The 12,593-nt window shown below is 32.7% G+C and overlaps 1 long non-coding RNA gene across 1 annotated transcript; it reads left to right on the top strand.

The window, feature by feature from the left end:
• Positions 1 to 9,678: 9,678 nt before the first annotated feature.
• Positions 9,679 to 11,048, top strand: LOC140174196 (uncharacterized). Its single transcript, XR_011863421.1, has 2 exons — positions 9,679 to 9,813; positions 10,469 to 11,048. It is a non-coding gene; the product is annotated as an uncharacterized lncRNA (long non-coding RNA).
• The last annotated feature ends 1,545 nt before the right edge of the window (positions 11,049 to 12,593 follow it).

Below are 12,593 nucleotides of genomic sequence, written 5' to 3'. Positions count from 1 at the left end.
ATTCAATTTTTTATATTTTATTTTTTGTGAATCATGACAACATGTATTTTTAATAATATTATTACAACTAATGCTATTAAAAAATTTTAAATTGTTCAAAAAAAGAAAAAGAAGTGATGTAAGCGACAAAGATATTATATAATTTATGAATACAATTACACAAAAAATAGAAAAATTAATGAATACACAATCACACAATCATCTAATACATATGTCTATCAAATTTAAAAAAAAAATTATAGTCATCAACCAAATTCTAGTTGTGAAAAAATTGGCAAAAAGAAGAGAGCGAAAGAGGTATGAAATTATGTTAGAAGAAATAAAGAAAATGTATAAAAAAATGTGTAAAGTGAATGCTGATTTATATAGTAAATTTTATTAATGTTTTGATTATTAAAAAAGATATTCAATTTTCTATTTTTTTTTCATGAATCATGACAATATGTATTTTTAATAATATTATTACAACTAAATGATATTAAAAAAATATAAATTATTGAAAGGAAAAAGAAATGATATATAGACAATAAAAACACTATATAACTCTGAATACAATTACTAATAGAAAATAACAAAAATTAATGAATACAATCACACAATTACTTAATACATATGTTTAGCAAATTAAAAAAATAAAAATAAAAATTATGATCATCAATCAAATTTTAGTTGTGGAAAAAATTAATAAGAATGGAAAGGGAGAATGAGAAAGAAAAATATGTATAAAATTGTGTGAGAGAAGATAAAAGAAACGTGTGAAGTGAATGTTGATTTATATAATAAATATAAGAATAAGTGATGAGTATAATAGAGAAAGAGACAGAATTAGATTATAATCAAATCTATACCTACTAAAAAGAATTAACATTGAAAGTAATACTATAACTTACATAAAAATAAAAAGTAAGAGAATATAAAAAGTTAATGTTAAAAATTTTTATAATATTATATAAAGATAGGTTATTATAAGAAGATAAAAATACAATGAAAATTCTATAATATAATGTAAAGATAAAAAATTGTGTTTAAATTCTATAAATTAGTCATTTAACCTGTGGCATCATAGTAGAAAGTTAAAAAATTAACAATGTATTTAAAATTATTTTTAGTTTTGTTTTAATATATTATTAGTAAATAGATATATGCGTTATTTAATGTATTTTTAATATACATTTTATATTAGTTGTTTAAATTGATTTGTCGGATTTATAAGGTGAACTTGTCACATGGCTGAGGCGAAAATAGGAGAGCATTCAAAAAGAAGATTTATTGGTTGTTTACTTGAACCAAATATTTAGTTTCTTCACCGATTCTCGCTAACCACTTCAATTTCATGCATCTATAGATTTAATTTTTGATGTTGTTGCTCTTCATCAATTTAGCTTGTTGCTGATACGAATGAAGAACAAACACAAGTTGGCAATTTTTAATTTGCTAAGTATTAAATTAGGAAAATTTTTTGGTGTAGAAGACCTATTAAAATCTACAGATATAAATTGGTGTTGGCAGCTGTTGGTTAAGACAAGTATCCTAGAAAAAGATATTTTCTGCATTTTTTAAAGCTTTAATGTAGATAAAACAGCTATTTTATACCATTCATACATGTGGTAAGAGATTATTGTTTTGCTAATTAATCTCAATACAACAACTTAATAAATAATTAAATATTTAATAATAGATCCATATCAATTAGACTATATAATTTTTGTCGCTCGGTTACAAAAAATAAAAAGAATGGATAGATAAAGTAACTAAAACTTTTTGAAATTGTTTTCTTTTTTTTTTCTCTTATTTGAAATACGTTCTTAGAGTCTTAGCCTCACGTTAGTCATTTTTTTTATAAATAAATTAAAAATAAATATTATTTTTAAAACAAAATATATAATAATTTTATTTTTTAAAATTCACTCTTTTTTATGAAAAAAATTGAGTGGGAGGCCTACTTTTATTCTTATTATTCTTATTATTATTATTATTATTATTATTATTTGTGTGTGCGATTTTTAATTTATTTTTTGGTAAATAAGAGATTAATTACCTTTTATTGTTTAATGGTTATTAGAGAAATTGAATTGTATTATTATAACTAACATTAATTATATCTTTTACATTAAGTTTAATAACCAAATAAGCCAATCATAATAAAAAAAATTTTCTATAAATTATAAAAAACTTTTAAAAAAATCTTATTTTACAATTTTTTTAAATTACCCAATTTTTTATATTTTGTCTGACTAAGAAAAAATAAAAAAAGATTAAAAAAATTTAAAAGAGAAACGAAAAGAGTTTACAAATAAGTCAACCATGATTTTTAAACAAATAAAGTTTCATTTTGCAAATTTTTCAAACGACCCATTTTTTTCTTAAATATGTTCCTGTTAAAACAAAAACAAAAAAATAAAAAAATGAAAAGAAAGGTTAAAAAAATTCAAAAAAAAACTAAAATGAAAGAAAAAAAAAGATAATCGAAGCTTTGTTAAAAACTTTAGTTTTAATAACTAAATAAGTCAACTATGATTTTTAAATAAGTAAAGTTTTATTTTGAAAAATTTTCGAACGACCCATTTTTTTTTTAATATATTCCAGTTAAAACAATTTGGGTCCTTTGAAAATGCAATTCCAGTTAAAAAATGGATCGCTTGAAAAAATAACGAATTTTTTATTTTTAATATTAGAGTGGTAGTTGTGTTTTTTTTAAATGTAGATTGTTGGTGTGTTATACTCAAATGTGGAATCGTTTAACTAGAAAAGTAGAAATTGGACCATACGATTTATTAGAGGTACGGACTGTCTGATTTCTAGAAGTACACAAATCGGACCGTCCGATTTGTAGACGTACAGAAATCGAACCGTCTAATTTTTGAGAGATACACAAATCGGACCATTTGATTTGTGTTAAAAGAAATTAAAAAATTTTAAGTACAGAAATCGAATCCATAAATTTGTATACTTCCCACAGTTTTAAAAAACATCAAAAATTACAATGTTAAGTTACTTCCCTAACCAAAAAATTTAGTCAAAAATTAACAAATGCAATTCCAGTTAAAACATTTTTAATATCTTCTTCTAAGACACTTGTCTTAACCAGCTGCCAACACCAATCTATCTATACCTATAGATTTTAATAGACCTTCTACACAAAGAAAGATCGTGGAGTCCTCCCAAATCACTTGTCTTAACCAGCAGCAGCCTTTCCTCATTAGTGAATTGTACTCAATTGCAAATACTGGCCATTCATGAAAATTATTTAGGTGGTGTATTGACAGAACTCATAGGCAACTTATCAAGCAATCTCGTTCAGCTTGCTATAGGGTTCAATCAAATATCAGGAAGGATACCTGAAGGAATTGGAAAACTAATCAACCTAGATGGACTTGGTATGGAGAGAAATTTTCTTGAGGGAACAATTCCATTTTCAATTGGAAAGCTAAAGAATCTGGTAAAGTTGACCTTGGGGGAAAATAAGTTGTTTGGCAACATTCCTCTTGTCATTGGTAACCTTACTATGTTGTCTGAACTTGATTTGAGCTTAAATAAATTTGAAGGATTCGTTCCTTTTACCCTTGGAAACTGCACCAAGATGGAGATATTTTCTGCCCATGATAACAACTTAAGTGGTAATATACCCATTCAAACTTTTGGCCACCAACAAGGTTTAATAGCGTTGTCCCTATACTCCAACTCCTTTACTGGCTCTATTCCTTCTGATCTTGGTAATTTGAACCATCTTTCCTTCTTGTATTTACAAGAAAACAAGCTGAGTGGTGACATTCCCATGGGACTTGGTGCTTGTTCTGCTTTAACAGATCTTGTACTAAAAAGAAACTCGTTCCATGGAAGTATACCTTCATTTTTGGGATCTCTACTATCCCTTGAATTCTTAGACCTTTCTAATAGCAACTTCTCAAGCATAATCCCTCATGAACTTGTGAATCTCAAATTTCTGAGTCTGTTGAACTTATCTTTCAACCATCTCTCTGGTGAAGTCCCGGTAGGAGGAGTATTTAATAATGTCACAGCAATATCACTCGTTGGAAATAAAGATCTTTGCGGTGGGATACCTCAATTGAATATTCCTGCATGTCCTATGTTGCCCTTACAGAAGAAACACAAGAGATCACTTAAAAAGAGAGTCATCCTCGTCATTGCATTTGGAGGAATTCTAATCTCTTGTGTAACTTTTATTAGTATATATCTTGTCAAGAAAAAGGCAAAAAAGTTAGCCACTACTTCTCTAGCTTTGCAATATTGTTATGTGAAGGTTTCCTATGGAGAGTTACATCAAGCTCAAGCAACCAATGGATTTTCTTCATCCAATTTAGTTGGGGCAGGAAGATTTGGGACTGTGTATAGAGGAATCCTCATCCATTTTGAGAGACCTGTTGCTGTAAAAGTGTTGAAGCTCCAAACACGCGGGGCATCGAAGAGTTTCATGGCCGAATGCAAAGCTCTAGGAAAAATCAAGCACAGAAACCTTGTCAACATATTGACTTGTTGTTCAAGTGTTGATTACAAAGGGGATGATTTCAAGGCCATAGTGTTTGAGTTCATGCCTAATGGGAGTTTAGAAAGCTTGTTGCACAACACCATTGAAGATAGTGAGTCCACAAATCAGAGTCTCAACCTGATGCAAAGAGTAAATATTGCTCTTGATGTAGCTTTTGCATTGGATTATCTTCACAATGATTTAGAAGAAGCTGTAGTTCATTGTGATATAAAGCCAAGCAATGTTGTACTTGATGATGAAGTTGTTGCTCACTTAGGAGACTTTGGATTAGCTAGGCTCGTTCATGGCGCCACAAGCTTCTCTAGCAGTAATCAAGCAAGCTCTTCTGCAATAAAGGGAACCATTGGATATATTCCCCAGGTCAGTTTTGTTGGTGGGTCCCCAACCTCAAGTGGGACCCACACATATTAAATAAAAAAAATAAAAAAAATAAAAGGAAAGTGGCATATAAGCCACGGAGGGAGAGAGAGACTCATTTTACAAAACAAAAAAAAAAGAAAAAGGAACAGTGCTGCGGCGTCCAAGAGAAGAGGAAATTTAGGGGGAAAAGGGCAAACCAACTTTGATCATATTAACTTGATAAATTTGTTCTATTTTTTATGAAATTTTAGTATGTTATTCTTGGTGTAGAGATGAACATTAGGATATAACTTATTTGTTGTATTACCTTCTCTTTTGCCTGATTTAAGATACCCACTTTTTTGGATGGTTTATGTTGATTCCATCAGTTTTGATGATGTATTTTGTTGATTGTTGAGATGCCCTAGTATTACTAGGAAGACTGTTTGTGTACCCATTATTCTAATAGTGGAAGTTTTTTGTTGGACTAGGTTCCGTAGGTTTTTTTGTCCCTCTTTTGGGGGTTTTCCCACGTTAAAATTCTGGTGTCTGATTATTTAAATTCTGCCATTATATTTGCTACTTGGAGTATCTTTGGTGTTGCCCATTTAATTGCACAGGTTGTGGAAAAATTATTTTTGGTGCTTCCGCTGTTAGACAGGTTCTTGATTTAAACTTGTGTTGAGTTTTCCTAACAAAGTGGTATCCAGAGCTTTGGTTGTTTATTTCTGTGCTGATTAAATGGAGGAAAATACTCATGGACCGAATATGATCAAATTGAATTCCCAAAATTATTCAATTTGGAAGACCCTCATGGAAGATATGCTGTATAGCAAGGACTTGTATGATCCTGTGGAAGGGGATAAATCCAAAGGTACTAAATCCGATGCTGAATGGAAGAAACTGAATCGGAAGGCAGTTGCTTTGATTAGGCAATGGCTTGATCTTAGCGTGTATCCACATGTTGACACCGAAACGAATGCCGAGAAGATGTGAAAAAAATTGAAGGAGTTATATGAGAGAAGGAATGTGCAAAACAAAGCATTCTTGATTAGAAAGCTTGTCAATATGAAGTATATTGAAGGTAAATCAATGCCAGAGCACTTGAGTATTTTTCAGGAGACGGTGAACCAACTGACAAATAATGAAATCACTTTGAATGATGAGTTGCAAGCCTTGTTTTTGTTGAGCTCTTTGCCTGATAGTTGGGAAGTTCTGGTTGTGACACTGACTAACTCAGCTCCAAAAGGAAAGTTGACGTTAGCAATGGTTAAAGAGAGTATGTTGAATGAAGAAGCCAGAAGAAGAGAGCGAGGTTTGACTAATGCCTCCTCCCAATCAGAAGCACTTGTTTCAGAGTCACGGGGGAGAAGTCAAAGTAGAAAACCTCACAGTTCTGACAGGTCAGAGAGTCGAAGCAAGTCAAGAGGAAAGTACAAGCCAAGAAAGGAGTTCATTTGTCACCATTGTGGCAAGCCGGGGCATATCAAGAGGTATTGTAGGTTCTTGAAAAGAGAACAATCAAGGGGAAGAAACGAAGACAAAGGTAAAGATAGTGATAAAGAAACTGCTGCTATTGTTTATGAAGATGTTCTTATCATATATGATGAAAATTATGTGAATCTTGTCTGTGATGATTCCACTTGGATTATGGACTCTGGTGCCTCATGTCATGTCACTCCGAAGCGTGAATTTTTCACTTCCTATACTGCTGGAAATTTTGGCAAGATCAAATTGGGAGATAAAGGAGTGTGTGATATCATTGGTATGGGTGATATGTGGCTTGAAACTAATATGGGATGCAAGTTACAGTTGAAAAATGTTAGGCATGCGCCAGATATGCGGTTCAATCTCATTTCAGTGAAGGCGTTGGATCAAGAGGGGTATTACACTTCCTTTGGTAGTGGAAAATGCAAGATTACTAAAGGAGCTTTCATTGTTGCTAGAGAAGATAATAGTCTCACTACTCTCTACCGGTTGCAAGCAAAGTTGTGCAAAGAAGATGTGAATATAGTTGATGATTCCTCTTCTGATTTGTGGCATATACGTCTTGGTCACTTGAGCGAGAAAGGACTAAGCGTCTTGGCCAAGAAGCACTCACTTCCAGTGAAAGGTAAAACTTTAAATACTTGCACTCATTGTTTTGTCAGAAAGCATGCTAGATTATCATTTCATAATTCTGGACCTCATAGGAGATCACATGTTCTAGATTTAGTTCACACTGATGTTTGCACTATGGATGCTAAGACACTAGGTGGTGCATCATATTTTGTCACTTTTATTGATGATTATTCTCGAAAAGTGTGGGCTTTTGTTTTGAAATCTAAAGACCAGGTGCTCGGAATCTTCAAACACTTTCATGCAAGTGTTGAAAGAGAAACATGAAGGAAACTGAAATGTGTTCGAGCAAATAATGGTGGTGAATACAGGGGTCCGTTTGAAGAGTATTGTAAAGGACATGGGATTAAGCTTGAGAAGATAGTTCCTAAGACTCCTCAACATAATGGAGTTGTTGAGAGAATGAATCACACTATTAATGATAGAGTCAGGTGTATGCTCTCTCATGCAAAGTTGCCTAAATCCTTTTGGGGTGAAGCGATGAGGACTGCAGTAGATTTGATCAACCTTTTTCCTTCTGTTCCACTAAATGGTGATGTTCCAGAAAAAGTTTGGAGAGGTAAAGATGTCTCATATAGTCACTTGAGAGTGTTTGGTTGCAGAGCTTTTGTTCACATTCCAAGAGATGAAAGGTCTAAACCTGATGGGAAGTCAAAGCAGTGTATCTTCGTGGGTTATGGTCACGAAGACTTTGGTTACAGATTATGGGATCCGGTGAGCAAGAAGATAATTAGAAGTCGAGATGTGATTTTTCTTGAAGACCAAACTATTGAAGATCTTGAGAAGACAGATAAGCCAACAGTAACTGTTAGACGTTCTGTTGATGATGAACCTGGTCCTTCCACTAGACCTCCTGTTGATGGGGGAGATGTACAAGTTGATAATGATGGTGATGATTTGCATGATGAACCTACACCTCAACCTGAGGTGCCAGATGTCGAAGTTCCACCTGAACCACCAATTGAGCCTGAATTGAGAAGATCTACTAGAGAGTGTCATCCTTCTCAGAAATACTCTCCTCATGAGTATGTGATGAACACTGAGACTGGGGAGCCAGAGAGCTACCAAGAAGCTATGTCTGACGAGCATAAAGAAGATTGGTTGAAGGCCATGCAAGAAGAAATGAAATCCTTGCATGAGAATCATACTTTTGAATTGGTGAAGTTGCCGAAGGGTAAGAAAGCATTCAAGAATAAATGGGTGTTCAAGTTGAAAGCAGATGAAAATGTCTCACGGCCAAGGTACAAAGCGCAATTGGTTGTGAAAGGCTTTGAGCAAAAGAAAGGTATTGATTTTGAGGAGATTTTCTCTCCAGTTGTGAAGATGTCCTCTATTCGAGTTGTGCTTGGATTGGCGGCTAGCTCGAATTTAGAGGTTGAGCAGCTTGATGTGAAGACTGCATTCCTTCACGGTGACATAGATAAAGAAATTTATATGGAGCAACCAGAGGGTTTCGAGGTTAAAGGAAAGGAGCACCTTGTATGCAAGTTGAAGAAGAGCTTATATGGGCTGAAGCAAGCGCCAAGGCAGTGGTACACGAAGTTTGATTCCTTCATGGAAGGTCATGGGTATAGTAAGACTTCTTCTGATCATTGTGTCTATGTTAAGAAATTCTCTGATGGTGATTTTATAATTCTCTTGCTTTATGTTGATTGTTGGTCATGACACTAAAAAGATTGAAAGTCTTAAGAAAGACTTGAACAGATCCTTTGCTATGAAGGATTTGGGTCCTGCAAAGAAAATTCTTGGTATGAGTATCACTTGTGACAGGAAGAATGGGAAACTGTGGTTGTCACAGCAGAAGTATATTGAGAAGGTTTTAGAGAGGTTTAGCATGAGTAATTCCAAACCTGTTAGTACTCCACTTGCTAGTCATTTCAAGCTGAGTTCGCAGCAATGTCCTACAAGTGAGAAAGAGAAAGCGGAAATGAAGAAGATTCCATATGCATCTGCAGTTGGCAGTTTGATGTATGTTATGGTTTGCACCAGGCCGGATATTGCTCATTCCGTTGGAGTTGTTAGTCGGTTTCTCTCTAATCCTTGCAAGGAACACTGGCAAGCAATGAAGTGGATTCTCAGATACCTTAATGGTACTTCCAGAGTTTGTTTGTGCTTTGGGAGTGGCCAACCTGTGTTGGATGGTTACACAGATGCAGATATGGCTGGGGATCTTGATTCAAGGAAGTCTACTTCTGGTTATATGATGACTTTTGCAGGGGGAGCTGTGTCGTGGCAATCTCGACTTCAGAAATGTGTTGCTTTGTCTACTACAGAGGCAGAATACATTGCTGTTGTTGAAGCTTCTAAGAAACTCTTGTGGATGAAGAAATTCCTACAAGAGTTAGGCATCAATCAAGAGAAGTTTGTGTTATTTTGTGACAGTCAGAGTGCTATCCATCTCAGTAAGAATCCGACGTTTCATTCCAGATCGAAGCACATAGAGGTGAGGTATCATTGGATACGTCAAGCGCTTGAGATGAAGTCATATGCACTTGAGAAGATCCATACTGATGATAATGGTTCAGATATGATGACTAAGAGTTTACCTGCAGTGAAGTTTGATTACTGCAAAGAGAAGGCAGGTTTGGTGGAGCAGCCTATCCCCACTTGAGTTGGTGAGGAGAAGATTTGTTGATGGGTCCCCAACCTCAAGTGGAACCCACACATATTAAATAAAAAAAATAAAAAAAGGAAAGTGGCGTATAAGCCACGGAGGGAGAGAGAGAACGAGCTGCTGGGCTCTCTCTCATTTTACAAACAAAAAAAAGAAAAAGGAACAGTGCTGCGGCGTCGAAGAAAAGAGGAAATTTAGGGGAAAAGGGCAAACCAACCTTGATCACATTAACTTGGTAAACTTGCTTCATTTCTTATGAAATTTTAGTATGTTATTCCTGGTGTAGAGATGAACATTAGGATATAACTTATTTGTTGTATTGCCTTCTCTTTTGCCTGATTTGAGATACCCACTTTTATGGAGGGTTTATGTTGATTCCATCAGTTTTGATGATGTATTTTGTTGATTGTTGAGATGTCCTAGTGTTACTAGGAAGACTGTTTGTATACCCATTATTCTAATAGTGGAAGTTTTTTGCTGGACTAGGTCTCGTGGATTTTTTTTGTCCCTCTTTTGGGGGTTTTCCCATGTTAAAATTCTGGTGTCTAATTATTTAAATTCTGCCATTATATTTGCTACTTGGAGTATCTTTGGTGTTGCCCATTTAATTGCGCAGGTTGTGGAAAAATTATTTTTGGTGCTTCCGCTGTTAGACAGATTCTTGATTTAAACTTGTGTTGAGTTTTCCCAACAAGTTTCTCTTGATATATCTTAAAATATCTTTTTGAAATGTTTTTCTCATATTTCTTCCTTTGCATATTGTAGCAGCAAGATAATCTGTCATATTAAATTCATGTTTTGCTTTGGACATGGTATTCTCATCTATATAATTACACCAAATTAGTTTATAATGATGATATTGTTGCATTATTTTTGTTTGAACAAAACAGAATATGGAGCAAGTGGCTTAGTGTCACCAGAAGGAGACATGTATGGCTATGGAATTCTTCTTTTAGAGATGATCACTGGAAAGAAGCCAACTGATAGCATGTTTGGTGAAGATCTAAGCCTACACAAGTTCTGTAACATGGCAACTCTAGATGGAATCATTGAGATTGTTGATTCAAGACTGCCCATTCCAATTGATCATCAAGAAAGAAGAAGGGTCACACAACAGCAAAATTTGGAAGACACCATTCGAGAATGTCTTGTGTCGTTTGCTAGGATTGGAGTTGCATGCTCCCAAGAGTTTCCTAATCAGCGAATGACTATAAAAAATGTCATAACTGAGTTGCATGCAATTAAGCAAAAGCTATCCTGCTAATAAGTAAAACACTTCTGTGATTGCCATTCTTGTATTATCTGTTGCAAAAATGGACCAGATACATATGTATTAGTTTTATTTTCAGCTTGTGCTCTCTCTCTGCTCTATTAATGTGTCATTTATTTTGTATCAGTTTTTGGATTTATCTTCAATATACAATAATAGGTGGTTACTCCAAAGATTTTATAATTATCTTCATGTGAAAATTCTTCTTTTTGACTTTTAAACGATGAATTGTAGAATTAGATTTTGATATGTTATAAAAGTATTGTTTTCACTTAAATTGTGGCCAAATAAATAAATTTTACTTTTATACAAAACATTTTTTATAAAAAGATATTCTTGATATTTTTATTTGAGTAGGTCCATAATATAATAATAGTTAGTGGTTACCTTAAATATTTTTATGGAGTTTTGTTTATCTTGTTTCTAGTAGAAATGAAACAAGCACAATGTGGCGCCCGATTTTTCTAACGTATTAAGGTACCGTGTAAGAAAAATCTAATCTTATTCTTAGATGTCCTGAATATGCTATAAAGTCATGATTCAAATCAATCAAAGTTGAGTCGTAAAAAATTTCAAGGAGACCCAAAAAGGAAAAAATAATCTTAAACTTAAATTATTCGATTATATAATATGTTTATATGCCACGTTTACTTTAATGGTAAATAGGGAAAATAGAAGAGATATAAAAAATTAAGGAGAGTGTTTAACCCTTCAACATGGTAGTAACCAAAAAAAAAAAACCTTCAACATGGTAGGCAACAATTTTGAGACGATCTCGCGAATGACCTTAAGATTTGACATTTTTCTCTCTAAAAATTTAATTCTACATTAAACTAAATTTTATAAGAATGCAAAATCTAATTGATAGCTTTATTGAGCATACATATTGTTTTGTATCCTAACAAACTTAATGAAGCTAAGCATAGATTAGGCATTATAGATAAACGTGTTACTTAGCCCATACGTTAGTACTTCTGTTTTGGTAGTTAAAACTGATTTACAAGAATTTTCGGTTAATTCTGTTATCATGCAGCAGCTCAAGTAGTATATAAGCTGCACTTGTACACAGAGTTAGATTGAATTACAAAATACAATTGACACCAAATATTCATCAATATTCTCATTCTGGTTTCTCTCCCTTATAAGTTGTATCCTCGCTTGTTTCTTCATATCAAGAATTTATTCTGTCTCAATCTCTTTCAGGACTAATATAGTTGAAGTGATGATTTTCCATGATGCTTTTCCTTTAAAGTCTAACAACTCTTCTGAGGGATGATTTATTGATTCTGTAAACCTTATGACCCATATTTATATTGGAAAAATATATTTGTATTATTTTTTATTTTTTTTAGTAAATTTTATTTATAATGTAAAAAATATTTATTTATTTATTTATTTTTTATCATTTATTTTTTATATAAAAATAAAAAATCTACAAAAGAAGTATCAAAAAGTACTTTAAAGATACTTTAAGATAGGAATTATACTTGATATTTTTTATTCAATGAAATTATCTTCAGATATAATTATATAAATAAACAAATAAGTACTAAGGATTTGTTGGGAATGTAATTGAGAAAGGTCTTTTGTCAGGAATACCAATAAGTGTGATTTAGAAGGGAAATTACTTTTTTTACTATTATCATAAAATTTTTACTAGAAATAAATCAGTTTAATTTTGATATTGTTTAAATTATTTTACATAGTTATTCAATAAAATTTATTTTTTAAATAATTATTTATAC

Source organism: Arachis hypogaea, chromosome 7, assembly GCF_003086295.3.
Source record: "Arachis hypogaea cultivar Tifrunner chromosome 7, arahy.Tifrunner.gnm2.J5K5, whole genome shotgun sequence".
In the NCBI taxonomy this organism is placed as follows: Eukaryota; Viridiplantae; Streptophyta; class Magnoliopsida; order Fabales; family Fabaceae; genus Arachis; species Arachis hypogaea.
This window is presented reverse-complemented; position numbering and strand designations above follow the sequence as displayed.